This window comes from Lissotriton helveticus, chromosome 12, assembly GCF_964261635.1.
Source record: "Lissotriton helveticus chromosome 12, aLisHel1.1, whole genome shotgun sequence".
NCBI lineage: Eukaryota > Metazoa > Chordata > Amphibia > Caudata > Salamandridae > Lissotriton > Lissotriton helveticus.
In genome coordinates, this window is record NC_136073.1 from 908,373,438 (window position 1) to 908,394,860 (window position 21,423).

A 21,423-nucleotide genomic window follows, 5' to 3' on the forward strand; every position below is an offset into this window, starting at 1 on the left:
GCATTCCGCTAGTGCATACAGCAAAGCCGGTGTGGTACTCCTTACTCTTTCTTCCCTGCTGCCCCGTCAGTTATGTCCCTTCATTCCTTTCCTGGGATAATTTGGGGATTTGCTTGATGGGTTACTGTGTTTGATTGCGGGATTTGTACCGCTCTGCAAGCCTGAATCATGAACCCTCTGCGAGAGCAGCATACTCTGTGGTTCCTCCACGTCACTTCTCTGCACAGGAGGCTTTTCTGCTAGAGCATGTTCCTTTTTTGGTACCGCTCAGGTGCGCTAGCTGGCTCTGTTTCGCACCTCCAATGCATCTCTTCGCACCAACGAGCTGCTAGGAGCGCCCCAGTAGTCGCGTTTGCGCTGAGAGTAGAGAGGCCTCCTGCTCGTGCTCGGACCTCCCTCCCAACCCTTGCCTGACAATGCAACGTCCTTTTTGCTGATTTTTAATCTCACACATTGCTGTTTCTCTGGCTCCCGTTTTCCCAGGCAGGTGGTGATTTGATATTTAGATCATCGGTGAGGGGGTTGCGTCCCTTAACTTTATTCTTGTGTATTTGTATCTATTTTCTGGTGCTCTTACCGTCCTTAACATTGCAGTGCCAGCTGGACCACGATTAAGCGCCCTCTTTTTCCTCACAGGACGAACAGCCCTCCAACAGCCTATTCCTGCAGGGGTGGACAAGCTCCTCTCCAAGGCCATTGCCCAGATGCTGCCCCCCCCTGCAGGGAAGCTTTGATAAACTGTACGCCCAGGTCTTCAAGGGCACAGGGATCCTGTGGGATGGGGGGGCTGGGCTTAGTGGGGTGAACCCGGTTCACTCAGTAAGGCAAATAAGCGTGATGCTGGGCACCTTGAGGGCTTCAGCCGGCTGACTGAAGTCTTTCACAAGAGTGCGCAGCTGCTTAGAGAATCACCCTATCTGGAGGAAGACATACCCGATGATGAGGTCGCCACAGATTTCGACCCTGAAGAGGGGTTCCCCGACATGAGGGAGTGTGAATTTGATAGGGAAGAGGGCTCCAGACGTGGGTCCCTTGCTCACTTTGCCACTAGATTCAAGTTAGCCTGGCCGATGACGGCTGATTAGCCGGAAACCGGTCCCATGTTGCTTGTTTCCGGTCCAGGGAAGACATGGCTTGGCAGTTCGGGCTGGACTGTTCCCATGAGGCACAGGGTCAGACTGATTTGCATATGGCCATGTCTGAACTGGGGTGGTGGAGTGAGCTAAAGAATGATGATGGATTAAACACAGATCAGTTGACAGGGGCGAGTGCTTGCAATGTTCAACACTCCGTCCATCATCCCCTTTGGTTTTCCTTTGTTCATCCCAAGTTGGCATGGTATGCCCAGACGTGGGTCCCTTGCTCACTTTGCCACTGGATTCAAGCTGGCCTGGCTGATGACGGCTGATTAGCCAGAAACCGGTCCCAGGATGCTTGTTTCCAGTCCAGGGAAGACATGGCTTGGCAGTTCGGGCTGGACTGTTCCCGTGAGGCACAGGGTCAGACTGATTTGCATATGGCCATGTCTGAACTGGGGTGGTGGAGTGAGCTAAAGAATGATGATGGATTAAACCATGACCAGTTGACTATGGGTGAGTGCTTGCAATGTTCAACACTCCGTCCATCATCCCCTTTGGTTTTGCTCTGATATGTACAGCAGCAGTTTATGTGGAGATGTGGCAGTGCCCTGCGTCCCAATAACTGTTACGCCCCCCCTGCTCTGTTTTTTCTGGGATTGCTTTGCGGCGTCTACCCCCTCCCCTGGTAGCAATAAATAATTTTGGAAAGGTTGCCAAATAGCTATAGGGCATGCAGCTGGTGGTTGCAGTTGTGCCTACATTGTGTTTGTGGTGTTGCAGTATGTCATACTACGTGACCAACCCTCAATGTGGGGGCCCATTTACTACCCCATCACAGGGCAATTTCACGCTTTGCAAGCAAGAGCGCTATGGTGACAAATCGTAGTTTAGATTTAGGGAGGTTATGTGTATATCCCATTAGCGCCATAAGGGGTGAGGGAGTGACTACCATCACGACCATACGTGAAAGTTCCGGATGAACTGTCTGGCAATAGGTCACTATCTTGGAGCATGTCCAAGTAATGTGTGCAAAATCGGCATCCTGGGTGCCACATCTCAGACATGTGCTGGGACGAAACGCATCTATGCAGTGCATTTTACTGGGTGATACAGGAATTTGAAATGAATCAAATTGTGCTGATAGTTGGGGCTTACCCTCCAGATCTGAGTGAAGCACCAATGCCATTGCATATCCGTCATTGCGTGACCAAGGTCACATTCCCAGGCCGCCCTTACCCCCGCGTCCCGACTAGGGAGCATGGAAATCACTGCCTTGTACATCTTGGCCACGAGGTGACTGCCATCTACATTTTTTATAACCCCTGTCAGTAATGCAAAATCTGCTGGTTCTAATGGGTAGCAGGAGAGGCTTGCTCTTAGTGCTCTCTGCAGGCTTAATAGCACAAAATGGTCCATCACCGTGGCGTCGGAAACGGGGATCCTCAGTGCGCGAAAACACATGACCCTTAGGGATTAGATCACAATCTGTTGCTGCAGGACGACTGGTTGGCACGTCTCGACCTCAAGGATGCATACCTGTCTGTCCCCATCTCCCCCCCCAAACCCCACTGCAGGTTTTCCAATTCAAGTGGAGGGAGCAGGTCTTTGAGTTGCGACCCTCCTGTTCGGCCTGTCATCAACACCCTGGTCAGCCTTTTTTGAAGGAGTTGAAAAAATTTGTTGCTACCTTCAGTGGCCTTGACAAGGCTCAAGGCTCCTTAAAACTGGCTTTTTGCCCATTTTTTGGCAGGGCCGGACGTCATTCGGGGTGGTCGTTCGGCCGAGGTTACCAGCAAGGCTCCCAGTGAGGTTACAATTCGCAGCGTGGGAAATATCAAGACTCCAATTCTTCCGCCACTTTCTATCCCACACGTGGATCCCGCAACTATAACAAAAAAGGTCGCTATGGAGGTAACCAAGGAGGTCAACGTGATGTCGCTACTTCAGGTGAGCCTAATTCCTTTTTCAGTGGTGCAATTGGGGGTCCGATTCTAGTATTTTCGTGACAAATGGCAAGAGATCTCACAGGATGCGTGGATCCTGGATTCGGTGAAGGGTTACAGGATAGAGTTTTTTCATTCCCCCTCTCAACCTCTCCCTCCTCGTCCAATGCTTTTTTCCCTTCAAGATCAGAAGTTAATTTCCAGTGAGATAGAGTCTCTGCTTCAAAAAGGGGCCATAGTGCAGACGTCTCGTCATCCTCGGGGCTATGTCAGCAACGTCTTCCTAGTGCAGAAGAAGGGGGGTGGATCCAGGCTTGTTTTAAATCTCAAGAAATTCAACGGATGGGTTGTATATCGCCACTTCAAGATGGAGGGGATCCATCCTCTTCGCGATCTTGTTCAAGAAGGGGACTGGATGGTCCGCCTGGATCTAAAAGATGCCTATCTGTCAGTGCCCATTTACGGACCACATCGACGCTTTCTTCAATTCCAAGGCAGGGAATCTGGTACAAGTACACAGTCCTCCCTTTTGGCCTCTCGTCAGCACCTTGGTGCTTCACAAAGCTTCTGAGGCCGGTCGTCGAAGCTCTTCGAGCCCGGGGCGTTCGCCTCATAATTTATCTGGATGACATCCTCATTATGAGCTAATGTCCTCGCCTGCTAATGCAGCATCTTGCCTGGACCATAGATCTCTTGCAGAATCTGGGTTTCTTGGTCAACCCTTAGAAGTCAGTCTTAAATCCAGCTCAGTCTATCGAGTTCCTGGGCTTTCTGGTCAACTCCATCTCTTGTCAACTCCTCTTGCCCACTCAGAAAATCAGATAAATCAAGAGAGAGTTGAGGTTGATTTTGAACAAGCAGACTGTGTCCTTGAGGTCTGTAGCTCGGATCGTCGGGTTGTTAGCGTCTTCTATACAAGCAATCTTTTTTTTTTTTTTTTTTTTAAAGGGTTTTATTGAAGAAAACAAGAGAAATTTACATATATCGGGTGTCTTACAGAGAATACAATATTGCGATAGGTAAGCGAATAAATCAATGTGGAAAATTCAATTCACAGGAGTATGCAATGTCAACTTAGTTCGGTACATCAATAGGGAGAAGTACGATCAACAATCCAGCGAAGTAGCAGCCAGCAGGGCTCACCCACCCATAGTTCAGGATAATGAAGGCCAAGTCAGATACCCCGATACATAAGAAAATCAATACAGGATAAACAACCTGTCTCTCTTAAGAGAAAAAGGAAAGAAAAAAAGGCCATAGAACTAAACTAAGTCAAAATAACAAACCCCTCCCCAATCCCCCCACCCTGCACCCCTGCAATGGCTATGGCCCATCCCCACTAGCAGCGTGCCTGTCGCCCCGGAACTAGACCTAAAAGAAGGAAAAAGAAAGAGTGGAGGAGGAAATAGCAAACAGGCCCCCGGTCTCCCTTACCCCCCGCCAGTAGCAACCCGCCCCTACACGTATCCAGAATAATACAATGCAACAATTAAAATCAGACGGGGGGGCGCTTGTAAGAACCACCCAACTCCCGCGCTAATATAGATTACAAATCCTGTATCAAATGAAGTCATTGCTCAAACCCATCCAGTCAAAGTCAACCCTGGCCGCTGCGATTTTTCATGCAAGCCCTGTCCGCTCGATCCGCCATCCCAATGAGAGTATCAAAATGTTGATAAAGTTCAAAGTCAGTACGGAAGGATTGAAACCAGGATAATAGTACACAAAGTCTAAGAGTCAAACGATGTCCGCTGTCCACCAAAGATAAATCGCTAGTGCGTATTTGAACCATCCAAGAGAAAAAGGGTGAGGCAACAGTCCTATAATCACTGGAGAAGTCGCTCTGAAATATAAGATCATCCATGTCCATCTGGGGCAGTATCGGCATAGGGCATGATGTAGATTCGATAGCCCGGGGCTTGCTAGCAATCGTTCGGGGGTCGACAAAAGATACCAAGTATGGCTGCAGCGCGGGCCCTCCGTCTCAGACGCTTCTTGCTCTGTGGGTAAAACAGCTTGTTCCAGAACCAACAAAGGGTTGTAGTCCGGTCTCCGACAGATGATATCAGCCGTTACGACCATCCTCTGGATGATGGCGGTGACCTGTGAATGGAGCTCCCCAATGGCGGCCATTACAGTATGCAGCGACGGTATACATTCCACCCGCTCCATCGCCCCTCACAAAGCGACCAAGTGGGTCTCTGAACCCCGGAGAACGACTACTCCGGGGCACCAGGCACAGGCAAATCCGATGACAACTGTGGGCACTCTCAAAAGCGCGATCTCAACACCGCCGCCGCCAGCGAGGAACCAAGCCCTTCGACCCCGGGAGCCCAACGGGGCCTCCGGGCAGCGGGTCCCCGACCAAGGCAACTGATGCGTCATGCCGCCGTAGCTGCGAGATAAAACTGCCACCGACCCACCATCCGAAACGGACCAGAAACACTCCACTTCAGGAGACCGGACGCTACCCACGTCCCGCGGCTGATGTTATTGAACTCCAACCCGGCTGGGTTAGAAATCAAGGCCCCGGCTTCAACTCTGGGCTAGGCCGAGAATGGAACACGGCGTATCTTCGTTATTCAAGCAGCTAGAAATTCCGGGATTGCACCTTTAGAGTCAGGAACACATCAGCTGCACGGGATTCCGGTGAGAAATCAGGATAATCGGCAGGATTTGTGAGCAACTGGCGGAGGGCGGCGGAGCCGGGAGCTTATGCGGCCATCTTGGTTGCTAGCGTAGCTCCTCCCCTATACAAGCAATCTTACCGGGTCCCCTTCATTACCGAGCACTTCAAAGGCTCAAGATGCGACATCTCCAGAAAGTATTCCGATCAGATTCCACTCTCCGAGGAGGCGAGGTGGGAGATGTTGTGCAGGCTCGAACATATAGAGTCGTGGAACGGTCGAGCCCTATTCGGCACCACTCTGGAAGTGGTGATCGAGTCTGATGCCAATCGGTGGGGCTGGGAAGCCCGGTGCGGTCCATTATCCATGGGCGGTCGTTGGCCTCCAGAAGAATTAGATCTCCACATCAATTGCCTAGAGCTTCTAGCGGGCTCCTTTGCAATTTGGTGCCTCTCACCCCGTCAGAGAATTGCTGCATTCTTCTCTGCATGGACAACGTGTCTGCGGTTCGTTATGTGAACAAGTTGGGCGGGACCCGGTCCCGACTTCTAGCGGAAATTGCAAAGAATGTTTGGCACTTTTGCCTTCGGCACAAATTGTTTGTAGTGGCGAAGTATCTTCCAAGGTGCAGCAACCAGGTTGCCGATTGGAATTCCCGACATCTTCGGAATTTCAGCGATTGGAGGCTTCACCCTCGAGTGTTTCGATTGTTGACCAAGATGTGGGGTCCTTGCCAGATCGATCTGTTTGCCTCCAGACTCAACAAACAGATTCCAGCATTCTTCCGTTGGCTCCCAGGTCCGGAAGCTCTGGCCACGGATACTTTTCTGCAGGTATGGCCTCCAGCTCTTTGTTATGCATTTCCTCCGTTTGTGATGATTCCGAGGGTCCTGGCCCGGGCCAAATGTTATTGATCGAAGCTGGCGCCTCCCAGCTGCTCCTCCCTCCCTCCTCTCTTCTTAATGGCGGTCACTGCGCGACCGCGTAGCGGACGCACAAAGCGGGTGTGCCGCTGGCGCACCGGAGGCGCGCCAGATGCAAGCCCTTCTGCGCCCGTCCGCGACTGGACCGCGCCCAGCGCCACCCCCCCTGGTCCTCGGGACCCCCGCATTGCCAGACGCCGCTACACGGCCAACGAACTCAACGGTCTCAATCGTGGCCACAACACAGCTTGCTTCCAAGCTTCACCTAGGAACACCAACTGACCCTTCTCCTGCCGCACCTGCAACTTCACCTGCAACAGAACGACGAAACCCGCACAGACCGGAACCAACCACCTTCACTGCATACTCCTCAACACCCGCTCCGCACGCAAACACGCCATCGAGCTCTGGGACCTGCTCGACACCACCGCCCCAGACGTAGCCTTCCTGACCGAAACCTGGTGGAACGACTCCTCTGCGCCTGACATCCCTATAGCCATCCTGGACGGCTTCAAAATCACCAGAAGAGATCGCACCAACGGAATCGGAGGAAGAATAGCCATCGCCCACAAATCCACCCTCAAAGTCCACACCCACACGGACGACACACTCAAGACCGCCGAACACCTGCATTTCCGAATCCACACCGACCCCAACACCACTCTCAGAGGAACGCTCATCTACAGACCCCCCGGTCCACGAGCACCCTTCAGCGACTCCATCGCCGACCTCACCAGCACCCACGCATTCTCCTCAACGGACTACATCCTCCTCGGAGACCTAAACTTCCACCTGGAGAACAACAACAACGCCAACGCTGCTACCCTGATCGACAACCTCTCCAACGTCGGCCTCAGACAACTCGTCACCACACCCACCCACACCGCCGGGCACACGCTTGACCCTATTTTCTCCGCAAGCGCCCACGTCACCTTCAAAAACACCACCGAACTCCACTGGACCGACTACCACTGCATCCACTTCACATTCAAGAAACACACCGAGCACCACCGCACCCAACTACCACCCCACCGACGCTGGAGTAATGCCACCGAAGACCAGCTGACAAGCACCCTCACCCAGAACCCACCCACCGACCCCACCGACCCAGACACCGCCGCACTCAACCTCAAACGATGGATCAACGACTGCGCCAACACCCTCGCACCCCTCAAGAGACCCACCGACAACCAAGACAGAAAAAAAGCCACCTGGTTCACAGACGAACTCCTTATCTCCAAACGCAACTGCCAGAAACTAAAAAAGAAATGGCTCCTGGAACGCACAACCGACAGCCTTACAGCCCACAAGGTCGCCACCCGCAAGCACCACCAACTAATCAGACTAGCCAAACGAGCCCACTTCACAGAACGCCTGGACAACAACGCACACGACAGCAAAGAACTCTTCTGCATCGTGAAAGAACTCTCCAACCGCAGCGCCAACATCAACGACATCCCACCATCCCAAGAACTCTGCAACGCCTTGTCCACCTTTTTCTACCAGAAGATCGCCAACATCCACGACAGCTTCAGCACCACGCCCACGACAGACCCCACCCCCGAAAACTCCACCTGTGCTAACCGCTTAACCACCTGGACCAGCGTAAACGACACAGAGACACGCAGGATCATGAACTCCATCCACTCAGGATCTCCGTCAGACCCATGCCCCCACCACGTCTACAACAAAGCCGACTCTACCATCGCCCCCCAACTACGAAAGGTCATAAACATATCCTTCGAAACAGCGACATTCCCGGAGAGCTGGAAGCACGCCGAAATCCACGTCCTCCTTAAGAAGCCCAAAGCAGACCCCAACGACCTCAAAAACTTCTGATCGATCTCCCTGCTCCCCTTCTCGGCGAAGGTCATCGAAAAGATCGTCAACGCTCAGCTAACCCGCCACCTCGAGGACAACTCCATCCTGGACCGCTCCCAGTCCGGCTTCAGACGCAACCACAGTACCGAGACCGCCCTTCTCGCCGCCACAGACGACATCAGACAAATGGACAACGGGGAAACTTCAGCCCTCGTCCTCCTGGACCTATCCGCCGCCTTCGACACGGTCTGTCACCGCACCCTGAAAACACGCCTCTATGAAGGCGGAATACAAGGAAAAGCCCTCGACTGGATCATCTCATTTCTCTCCGGCAGGACCCAGAGAGTCCGCCTCCCACCCTTCCGCTCCGAAGCCACGGACATCATCTGCGGCGTCCCCAAAGGCTCCTCCATCAGTCCGACGCTGTTCAACATATACATGGCCCCCTTCGCACAAGTGGCCCGCCAACACAACCTCAACATTCTCTCCTATGCCGACGACACCCAGATCATCCTCTCCCTCACCAAAGACCCTCGCACCGCCAAAACCAAACTCCACGAGGGATTAAAATCCATCGCTGAATGGATGAGAATCAGCCGTCTGAAATTGAACTCCGACAAGACGGAGGTCCTCATCTTCGGATCCACCCCCTCCCTCTGGGATGACCCCTGGTGGCTCACCCCACTAGGAACCCCGCCAACACCAACCAACCACGCACGCAACCTAGGTTTCGTCCTCGACTCCTCCCTCTCCATGTCCAAACAGGTCAACGCAGTGTCCTCCTCCTGCTACAACACCCTCCGCATGCTCCGTAGAATCTACAAATGGATCCCGACAGAAACAAGAAGAATGGTGATCCAGGCCCTTGCCAGCAGCAGACTAGACTACGGCAACGCACTCTACACAGGCATCCCAGCAAAAGACCTACGACGCCTCCAACGAATCCAAAATGCCTCCGCCCGTCTGATCCTCGACGTACCCCGCCACAGCCACATCTCCCACAACCTGAGAGACCTCCACTGGCTCCCCGTGGACAAGAGGATCACGTTCAATCTCCTCACCCACGCACACAAGGCACTCCACAACGCCGGACCAGCCTACCTGAACAACAGACTCATCTTCTACACCCCCACCCGCCAGCTCCGCTCCGCCAGCCTCGCCCTCGCCGTCGTCCCCCGCATCCAGCGAAAGACCTCCGGTGGCAGATACTTCTCCTACCTCGCCGCCAAGACCTGGAACACCCTCCCAACCAACCTACGACAGACCCAAGACCTTCTCACCTTCAGGAGACTCCTTAAGACCTGCATCTTCGACCAGTAGCAGCAACCCCTCCCCACCCCCACTGACCCTTCAGCACCTTGAAACCCTCGTGGGTACGTAGCGCGCTTTATAAATTCTGTGATTGATTGATTGATTGATTGATTGATTCTGATCACTCCTCTCTGGAGGGCTCAAGCGTGGTTCCCGGTACTTCTGGAAATGTGTTTGTGCGATCCCGGTCCTTCTTCCCCATACGTGGAATCTGTTGTTGGACCCACTCCAATCTCCTTATCCGCTGGTAACATCAGGCCAACTCATGCTGGTAGCCTGGCGAATTTCAGGGATCGCTGGAAAGTCCCAGGCCTTTCGAGAGATGCTACCAGATTTATCAGCAAAGCTTGGTCGCCCAACACCCACAAACGTTATGCTACAGCATGGAAACGTTGGTGTGATTGGTGCTCTCAACGGGAGGTGGATCCCACTTCAGCAGATGTCCCGTGTCCATCGATGGCAAACCTCTTGGTGAACATTCATTGTTGTATAAATTACTTAGAGGTATCTGGTTGGTAAAACCTCCCTGCTCTAAATATTCAGAGCTTTGGGATGTATCCCTTGTCTTACGTCTCTTGGATTCCTGGGCTGTAAATCAGTCTTTGTCTCGTAAGCAACTTTCTGCCAAACTCGCTATGCTACTTTGTCTAGTATCCTGTAAACGCGTTTCTGATATTCACGCTCTTGATCTGGCGGTCGCAGATTCTCTCCAGAAGGTGTTACTTTTTTGATCACAAGACGCACTAAATGTAACACCTTTTCCGTCAATTATCCTGCATTTCCCGACAATCCAAAATTGTGAGTGGTGAGTCAACACCCACGGGAGCACCGGAGTACTCGAGTTACCTCACCCAGGGAAGCCGGGTGCATAGGTGTTCTTTTGTGTCGGGTTTTGTCGCTGTTTCCTATGGAGAGTTGCAAAGAAGTGCTGCAGGCGACCAGGAGAAAAGTGTTCGGGTGGATTCACGGGTGGATCGGAGATGAGAAGAACCTGAAAGCAGAGGGGACAGAGTCAGGGTCACTAGCCAGTGACCAGGAAGGAACCAGGAAGGAACCAAGCGATGTCGAGTGTTTCAAGTGAGGAAGGTGAAGCTTGTCTCTGCAGCCACGAGGACCAGGAGGCATCGATGATGACCAGGAGCTGGATTTGAGCTGTCGCACAAAGGATCTAGTTGACTGCGGTGTCGGTGTCCGGATTGGACCCAACAAGCCTTGGCAAACGCAATCCATGCAGGAAGAGAAGATTGGATTCAGGCCAGACCAGCAAGGTCTGGGGAGCTTTTCCTTTGCAGGAAAGCAAGAGCAAGCCCAGAGCAACCAGGCAAGTTGTGTAGTTTCAAAAGAAAGTCTTCGGAGGGCTAACTAGCCAATGGGCTATCAACCGAGAAGACGCGTAAAGCTGAAATGCAAGAGCAGGCCCCACGCGGCACTCGTGGAGTGTGGAGGGCTGAGCTTCGGTGCAAATGGTGCTCGGGTCTGGGGCTTCTCAAACCCCAATGCACAACTTCGAGGGTACCTCGGTCATTGCACTATTAGGAAAGTGCAGGTAGTCCAGGGTGTCCGGTCCCACATCTCTCGTGTCCGCCACGGGTCTCAGCTTTGCTGTGGATGTGGATCAGAGTCGAAGAAGTCTAGAAATTCAGTTCCTGAGTTGCTGAGTCTTCGGGTTCCGGCAGGAGCGTCGACAAAGCAAACTGGCAAGTTACTGGTGGTGCCTGTTTGCACAGGGTGGTCACTCCTTGACCACAAGGGAGATGTCTTCAGTCTTCTAGTCGGTATAGAACGTCGAAGGTCCAAGAGTTTCATTTCAGAGCTGCAGTCCAGGATAATCTAATGTCTCTAGACACAGTTCCTATCTTTATACTGATTTTAGGGGCTAGATCACCTGCTAGGTCCCTCCTATGGGTGGACCCTGAGAAGGGGGTGGTTATACCCCTTTCCCTTTGTCCAGTTTTGCGCCAGAGCAGAGCTGGAGTGCTCCAGCAACTGGTTTGAACCGGGCTATGCATGGAGCATCTTGTGTGCCCCAGGCAGTGTCTGGAAAAGCCTCTTTCCATTTAACCCACCCTGCCCCAATACACTACAGGCTGTCTGGGTAGGTGCTAGCAACTCCCTCGACAGGAAACCTATTTTCCAGGCCTCCCTTGCCGGAGTTTCGTCCAGCTGCAGGAGGTCAGACTCTTGTCTGTGGCAGCAGCATCCATTTTGTGATGCTGAGGCTCTGTTTAACTTTAACCGGGTAAAGCAGTAACTACATGTCTTCTCCCTCTAGAAGGGTGGAATGCTACCCCCGCCGCCAGGACTGGCGGGGGGTGGGTAGTATTCCAAAGTGTTTGACACCTTACACGACATGTTTTGATAAAGCCAAACCAAAGTTAGCATTAACCGCGAGGATTATAATTCGCTTAAGAGTATATGGTATGGCTATATCACAGAACAGCTATAAGGACATGGTTCCGAAAGCTGCAGAAGGGCTCAGCTCATGCTAGAGCACCCTCTCACATTAAACCAAGCACTCTGCCTTCAGGATTGTCAAGGCCAGCCATATGAGTGACTTATAGGTAGATATGTGTCTATATACAAGGGTAGATATAGGTATACTATATCTAAGCAAGGGGTGATTACACCACCTTACCCAGGCTGTGTGATCAGCCTGTGGTGTCAGTTTGGATGGCCAGCCAGGGGTGGCATAATACATGCTGCAGCCCCTGGTGGGCCTTGGATGCACCTATGCCCTGGGTACCTATGGTACACTATACAGGGGCTCACAAAGGTTACCCAATCCCCAATTATGTATGTACCTAAGGTACATGGAGTCCATTTTACAGAGAGCAGACAGCCTGGGGCCCTGAATAGCAGGATTCCAGGCCAACTAAGTCGAAAACCAGCTAAACACTAGGTAAAAAGTTGGGGTACCATATAGTCAGATATCCACCTTCCTACAATTCTGCTTGTGGAGCTATGGCATCCAAAGCCTTTTCTGTGGGAGTCAGTTTATTGGACATTATGAAGGCAGCTGGTTGGTCCTCCGACTCTACATTTAAAATGTTTTATTACAAACCTATTGGTAATTTTGTATCTGTTGTGGTGGCTCAGCTTTGAACAAGCATAATCGGAGCCTCCGGTCCTGACATAGAATTCAAAATTTGCTAACATTTGTGACAAGAATTTTCAATTCTATTAAGGACACGGAGGCAAGGGTTATCCCACCCATAATTCAGTACTGTAATGTCTGATTCGGAATGTTTATATACTGCACTGTATATTTCTTCTCTTTTTTACCCTTCCCTTCTGATTTATCTCCTTTTGGGGATCTGGTATTGCGGCTTTATCTTTCAATTTCAGGTTCTGACCTCAAGTAACGTTTGGTGTCGTTCACCTTTACGGAGACTCTTGATGGCCTCACGTAGGATGCTGTTTCATTGAAGATGACTTTATGTTTTCGTTGCTGCCCGTTGGCCAGTGGATTTCCTTCTGAAGAATGGATTCTTCTTTATTGTGGTTCCAGATATCAGACTGTGTTTATTATTGTAGAAACAAACTTAATTCCCGAGCACAGACAGTACAGTATTAAATCTTAAATATCAATCCAAAGAAGGTTCTTCAAGTTGTATCAAAACATAGAGTCTTTATTGTTGGAATACAGATTTCCGTTGGTGATCCTACGTGAACAGGATCATCCAAAGTAGCCAAACAAAAGAACAGCCAACACGTGTTTCGTCTTTGGGAAGATACCCAAATGACTTCCTCAGGGCCAGAGAATTCTGTCAAGATCACGTCTAGAATAGCTTCACCATATTATTGCGATTTCTCAGGTGGTGGTATTCTCAAATTGACGAGACAATTTCCAAAGGAGTAGTGTGTTCCATAGATTTTCATATAATCAAGAATTAAAAGTCTCCATTCGGTATATTCGTCATGGTAGAAATGAAGAGCAGGTCCAATATAATTAGTTGGGGTAGTTTCTAGGTCCGGTCCCGGAGAGTGCTCCCGCCGGATACAAACATCACGGTAAGTACCATAGTATTTCTTTATGTGTTTATTATTGTTTGGACTTAACTGTTATTTCACACAAAGAAAGAGGATGAACTATTCTCTTATGCTCCTTAAATAGGGGTCTACTCTATGGTTACCATGTGATACCCTCTAGGGTTTATGGGTATTGTAGTATGTATTTTGTTTTCACTTTTCTAATAGGCTGCTGAGAATTTTCAGTAAAGAAAATTGAGAAGCATAATCCTCGCCTCCGTGTCCTTAATAGAATTGAAAATTCTTGTCACGAATGTTCGCAAATTTTCAATTCTTTATTTACTGAATGTTGGATACAATGGTAAGAACCGTTTAAGGGAGAGTCTTTAACATTTTACCCATATTATCTTAGGTTCGGAGTCTAAAATGGAATAAGGTCCCACGGGCTTAACTTCCTTCAGTGAAGAAGAGGAAAGACTATGACATCACCTATAATATATGGACTATCGGACTGTTATGTGATTGGACTGTTGGTTTCTATGGTTACTCCTAGTGTTCATGGGAGTTGTAGTTCAAGGATGTTTTTTTTTTACTTCGACTTTGGTAGAAGTAACATTCGAAGTACATCATCTGCTTGATCACAAAGTTATCTTCACATAGTAGTGGTACAGAACAGCCAAGCCAACACATGTTTCGCGAAATTAATCCGCTTTTTCAGGGCTATTGATAAGAAGACAAACCACTTATTAGCACCCAAAAGATACAAAGTACTTTTTTTTAGAAAAACATGTAGTCAACTGAGCTTCCCACATACAAGAAAACATGTGTCATAGATACATCGCCTGTGATATTTCACATCTGTGGTAACCACATTTTATACCAGTGTTAACATAGGAAAAAAGAATAAGAGTAACATAAGAACTAGTATAGTCAAAAAACAAAAAGAACAAACAAGAAATGTTACAATTTAAGTTACATTCTAGGTACATTCTTCTCTAAAGAAATTGGAGCAACCGTATATGATAACACTTGGTATCTCTTAGTGTCAAAAAAACAGTATAAACCGCATAAAATCTAATGAAATTGTTGCACCCTTTGTTATTACAGTCTAGTGTTCTTATTGAGTATAGAACCGGATGATCCCTAGGGCATGGCAGTATCTATTCCATATCATCAACAGAGGTAAATATAATCTAAAGTATATAGTCCTAAGTATATAAAAAATATATATACCTTCAGAATTGCAGTTCCACCATGCTAATATTCTTCTCAAATCTTGATAAAAGGATCCCAGATTCATCCTGGCAATATGTATTGTATAATATAAACTTCCACTATCTATATAAAATTTAAATAGAACATGATAATAATCAGCAGTGGCACTCTGTAGGTATAAACGGCAAGCGGAGATCCATATGCAAAATTTAACTGAAAAATCTAACAGAAACATCTCATCAGTATTGATCTACAACGCCGGTACTCCAGAGTTAAACAAAGCACCCCATTTAGAACCAAGGCAACCGCAAACAAACACTCGTTAAAGCGTGAAACCCTATTGCACCAGGATCAAAAATAGTATAATTGCAAATGGCCCAAATGTTTGCAAAATTCAAGAAAGCCAAACAGGAAAGCTGAAGTACTTAGTCTAAATCTAAATGTAGCCACTCAGAAACATGCCTAGAGTGAATCCCACCACAGCAGCTACAAAGCACAGCCCCACAATACACTTACCAGGAACAATGGCTGTAGCCTCACATCGCTATGAACACCAGCCAGTTACTGAGTTTAATCTCAAAAAGACCCCTATTTATAGTCCCAGGTAGTCTCAATTGGTCTAACCGTTCAGTACTAACTGCCAATTAATATTGAATTTCAAAATGCTCATGGCGAAGAGCACCAGATCGTCTGTTTCACCATGCCAAACAGAAAAGATCTCAACAACGAAAAAAGTACAGAGAAATGAAATGTACCTGATGTACAAAAGACTGAGATATAAAGGAAATATATCAAGAAAATATGTCTCGAACCCTGGTCACATCTAATCCAAATATGACGGTAAATTCAAGTGAGCTATCCCAGCTCGCCCTTCGCCCTTGGTAACTATGATTCTAGAAGATAAAGTAGTGTTGTTATGTTATGTTATAGATGGTTTAGTAGAGCGCTCAAACACTCAAGAGTGTCCTGGCGCATGCACATACAGTAGGACAGTCGGCAGAGGAAAAGGAGAGTTACTCGGTCATTTTAAAAAGGTGAGTTTTAAGTGATTTTTAAAAAAACTTGAAGTCCTGAATAGCTCGAAGCTTCACGGGGCCATGCGTTCCATGCAGCGGCAGCTTTCACAGAGATAGATTGTACGCCTAAGCGCGCCCGTCAAAACCGTGGGATGACTAGCCGGCATTGAATAGCCGAACGGTGGGGGCGGTTAGGCGTATACAGAGTGAAACGCCTCCTCAAGTACAGTGGCCCTTGCCCGTGGATGGCTCTGAAAGAAAAAATAAGGGTCTTAAACAGCACCCATTGAGCCACTGGGAGCCAGTGCAGACTACGCAGATGTTGCCGGACACTAGACCTCCTCGAGATGTTAAAGAGAAGTCTGGCCACAGCATTCTGTATAATCTGGAGGCGCTTGATCAGATAGGCCGGAATGCCAATAAACAGGGCATTGGCGTAATCGAGGTGAGAGAGAATGAGGGCACACGCCACCATTTCTTTGACCTTCCTCGGAAGCAGGGGGAAAAATCTTCGGAGAGCTTTGAGGGTGCCAAAGCATGCACCGGTTAATTTCTTAATATGTTCGTCGAACTTTAAGTTTTCCCCGAACCACACCCCCAAATTTTGGGCCAGATTTCCCACAGAATTAGGGTGGGGCACATTGGGGGGGGCCACAACGATTCTCTGAAGTTGGCAGGGAACTGTCCATAGAGGAGAATTTCAGATTTTTCTTTGTTGCACTTCAATTGGGCAAGTGCGAGCCAGCGGAAGACCGATGAAAGGCAGGTCTGAACAGAGGAAGTATCCAGATCCGAACCCAGCCAAGTAAATAGTAGCTGGGTGTCATCCGCGTAGGCTATAATTTTTGCACCCAGTTCCTCAGCCAAGGAGATCAGGGGGGTCAGGTAAATGTTAAACAGCAGGGGGTTAAAGTGGACCCCTGAGGCACCCCAGTGCAGAGTAACCAGGCCGAGTACGAATAGGGAGGCATCCACACCTGCTGAATCCGATTGTTCAGGAACGATGTCAACCACTCCAAAGCAGGGCCGATGATGCCGATGGAAGACAACCGAGTAAGAAGGAGCTGATGGGGCACCATGTCGAAGGCGGCAGAGAGGTCCAACAAAATCAGGGCCGCTCTGCCACCTCCGTCTAGGCACTCCCTGATGGCCTCGGACATTTCAACCAGAGCTGCTTCAGTGCTGTAAGCAGCACTAAACCCAGTTCAAGCGGGGTGCAAAGCATGTGATGCCTCCACAAAGGCATCCAGCTGGCGAAATGCCACCTTCTCACAAACTTTTGCCAACACTGGCAGAAGAGAAATAGGTCGGTAATTAGATGGAACCAGTGTATCCAACCCCGATTTTTAAAGAAGTGTCAAGAGTTTGGCCTGCTTCCAGCACGCAGGGACCGTAGCCGTCTGAAGGGAGAGATTGATGATCGCAGTAACCTCAGGGCTGACCACCTCTGCCACCCCTCCTAGTACACGAGCTGGACAGGGGTCGGTAGGAGACCCGGACTTCATGGATTTCAGAACCGCTAAGATGTCAACTTCAGCTGGCGGTGAAAATTCCTTAAACAAGTTAGCAGGGGGGCTGAGGGGTAGTGGAGATATCAAGGAAGCGTTCCTCTGATTGGAAAAAGCAGTGCGCAGGCTATCTTGAATCCCAGCTATCTTATCAACAAAAAAGGACGACAGGTCCTCACACCACTGCTCCGAGGATGGCAACGTTGATTGCTCGGCACAGGGGGAAAGAAAGCTCTTAACAATAGCAAAAATGTCCTTGCTGTTGTTATTGGCCTTAGTTATCCTACCCACATAGTAGTTACTTTTGGCCATCCTGATGGCAGCATAATATTCCCTCTGGGCAGCGCGGAGCGCCACCTTGGCCAGTGGACAATAAACACGCCTCCAGCAATGCTCCAGTTTTTTACAACCAAGTTTCATTTCTCTCAGAGCATGTGAAAACCAGGGATTTGAGGGAGAGGAACGCTTTTTAGTACTGGCAGCAGGCTTCTCGGAAGAACTAACCCAACGGCTAATCCAGGAGTTAAAACGCTGCACAGCCTCAGTTAGATCCGAGCCCAATGTTGGACGGCCCTGAAGTAAGAGAGAGCTGGGAGACTGATCTTCTGGGGACGGATGCCAAGGAAAGGGGCATAGGCGCAAGGCGGCTTCTCTAAGGACCAGGAAAACCTAATCAGAAGGTGATCGGACAGAGTAACATATTCTGGGTCCCATAAGGATAAGTCAAAATTGTAGCAGACTAAACCCAATAAGTGCCCCCCCGAGTGTGTAGGCATCTTAACCCACTGAGTTAGCTGAGCTAAATTAAAGGAGTCAAGCAGACTTCTAGAGTCAGGGACTTCATGAGCGTCCAGGTGCGACGTGCTGAGTGGGCCCCAAACATGGACACATCAATACCAGCTTCACTCATAAGCCAATGCACCCATCTCGCAAGAGTGGCAGAGGTCACTGGACAAAAAGGTTTGTGCAAAGCAATAAGCAAATGGCCTCTCACATTAGAACAACATTCTGCAGTACTCACCTCGTACGCTTTCAAACATTCCACAACACAAAGCTTGTGATTATATGGGAAAATGGGATAATAAACTGAAAAAGAATTGCATTTGGTGCATCAAGAGATCAAGAAGGTAACTCCTTCTGGAGAAAAAATCCATCCTTCCTCATCAAATGCATGGACGTCCGACACCCTTTTACAAGATATGAGACACAATAGCATAGTCAGTTTGGCCGATAATTGTTTACGGGACATATTTATTGTCTCGCCAAGATTCTAAAAATCTCAGGACCACAGACACATCCCGTAAAACAGTATATTTGGGAAGAGGAGGCCGACCCATGCAGATGCCTCTTAACAGTATACATACAATGAGATGCTCTCCAATTGGTTTACCCTCAAAAGGAGTATGACCCGCAGAAATAGCAGAACGAAAGTTGTTAACCCTTCTGTACGCCATACCTGCCAAAGCTAGTGATGACAAGAAGTTTACTATCAGACAGAAATCTGCTCCAAAGGGATTGGTTCCCCGTTAATGGCATCAGCCACACCAACGCTTCCAAGAGGAAGAGTATCACTTTTGAGTGTTGGAGGACCAGGCCTGACTGATGAAGTCAATAGCCTCTTGCGAATGTCCTGGGACACTCCATCTGTCCCTGAAACCCTCCAAGCTACTAGAGAGAGGTGTAGTGACGAGATCAGTGGATGAGGGTAACCCCCCAGATCCAGAGGAGATTCCTACAAAACAGAATCAGAATCAGACAAGCACAGGTCAGTTCCAGGAAAACCGGAAACCAAGCCTGGGCTCTCCAAAAAGGTGTCACTAGCACCAGTTCTGCGTGTTGAAGGCGCAGATGAGCCGGCACCCCGGGGATCATTAAAAATGGGGGAAGGGCATAGCACAGGTTGGGAGTACAGTCCTGAAGAAAAGTATCGGTGGCTTGGGCTTCCGGATCTGGATGCCAACTGAAGAAGGTTGAAAGATGGCGATTGAGTTGGGATGCAAAAAGGTCTATCAAACAAGGACCCAACCACCGACTTCACAACAGTTGCTGAAGTCGCGAAGATACTGGGACTGCCAATCTGCAATGGTATTTCTCTGGCCCAAAAGGTATTTCTCCACCACAGAGATCTGATGCTGAAGGCAAAAATGCCAGAAATCTTTCTCAATCACCGTCAGAATGTGGGATTTAGTCCAGCCCAGTTTGTTCACATAGCGGACAGCAGAATAATTGTCCATGCGAAGCAGTATGCAACTATCCAACCTCTCAGGCGAAAGACTGCGAATCGCTAAGGATCCCACCAGGAGCTCGGAACAATCGAGGTGGAGGGACAGTCCCTCCTGAGATCAACGACCTCCAATGCAGATCGGACTGCATTGCGCTCCTCAACCCCAACAGCAGGCATCGGATTCAAGCACAATTTCGGCGTTGAGCCAAATATCGCCCTGCCTCTTCATGCCTCCATGTGTTCCAACCACTATGACATCTCCGACCTTGCCTCCTCCGACAGGAGAATCTGTTCGGCATAGGTGAGGCCTTTCCGGAGATGTTGAATCGTGAGTCTCTGAAGTGCACAATAATGCAGGGGACTGGGGAAGATGGCTTGTATCGATGATGCTTACAAACCCACTACTTGAGCAATCAGCCTCAAGGATACAGTCCCTTGCTCAGAATCGATTTCAACTCCTTCTTGATGTTCTTGACTTTTTGGGGCACAAGAAACGGTTGGCAAAGGAGAGAATCTACCTGAAACCCCAGAAACTCTATGCGTCAATACGTTGTTAGGATCAATTTCTGAGAAGCCCACTCCTGGAATAGGGAGATTGTCCATTCCAGATGAGTGATAACTAGCTGACGGCATTGCACCATGAGGATGATGTTGTCTACATAAATATCCAGATGCACCCCTCTTGGTCTCAGGGATTCTACTACCAGCCGAAGGAGCTTTGTAAAACACCAAGGGGCGGAGGAGAGACCAAAGAAGAGGACCTTATACTCATAACAAGCGCCCTGCCAAAGGAAAGCGTCTGTGGGTCGGAAAGATGGGGACGGAAAGGTAAGCGTCCTTCAAATCTAGGCGAACCATACAATCCCCTTCCTGGAGAATATCCCGTAAAAGATGGATGCCCTCCATCTTAAAGTGGCGGTACACAACCAAGCCATTGAAATCCCTGAGATTCAGTACCAGACGAGAGCTGCCACCTTTCTTTTCCACCAAGAAAATGCAGCTGAGAAACCCGTGTAGGGTTTAGGGATTGAAACTACTATGGCCCCTTTTTGAAAAATGGTGTGAACATCTTGCTCTTGATGGGAAAAATACATCACAGGAGGTGGGGAGGTCTTCCTGGGGAAACTGTACAGTTCTAGCTTGCAACCCAGAACTGTCTCCAGAACCCAGACTGCATATAATATGCCACTTCCTGTGGAGGAAGCCAGGCTGTGGATTTTGGGTGGATAATATTCTAGGGCTCAAAAGTAAGCAGCTTAGGCTGAGTGCGTGGTCAATATGACGCTCTTTACATTGGTGCTTACCGGGCCCAGGCGCATCCTCATGTTCTGAGCTCTGGTGGGAGGAATAGCTGGAATCATCCTCCTGGAAAGGATTGGGTGCTGGGACTTCAGAAGAGGCACTAAAATCCTGATCTGTGGCCAGAGTGCTTGCCAGTGTAGCAGAATCTGCAGAGTGGGAGCCCTTAGGGGTCCTCTTACTGGTCTTGGTACACAAAGGAGGAGTGTTGTTCTGCGTAGCCACAGAGATGGTGCTTTACAGACTCAACGGTCCGTACCAGGGCTCTGTTGAAGGAGTGCTGCACCCCCGCATCCAATGCGTTCACCAGCTCTTGTTCCAGGAACCCAGTGGGCCCCTCATAGAAGTAATCTTCTTCATAGTACTCTGCCATAGTGAAGGTTTCTGCCCTGCGGAGGTATAATTGTCCCCGGAGGATCAGACCAAAGACTAAGAAATGTTAGTCAGGAACAATCAAGTCCCAAGCAGGCGCAATAAAGGGGGAGTCA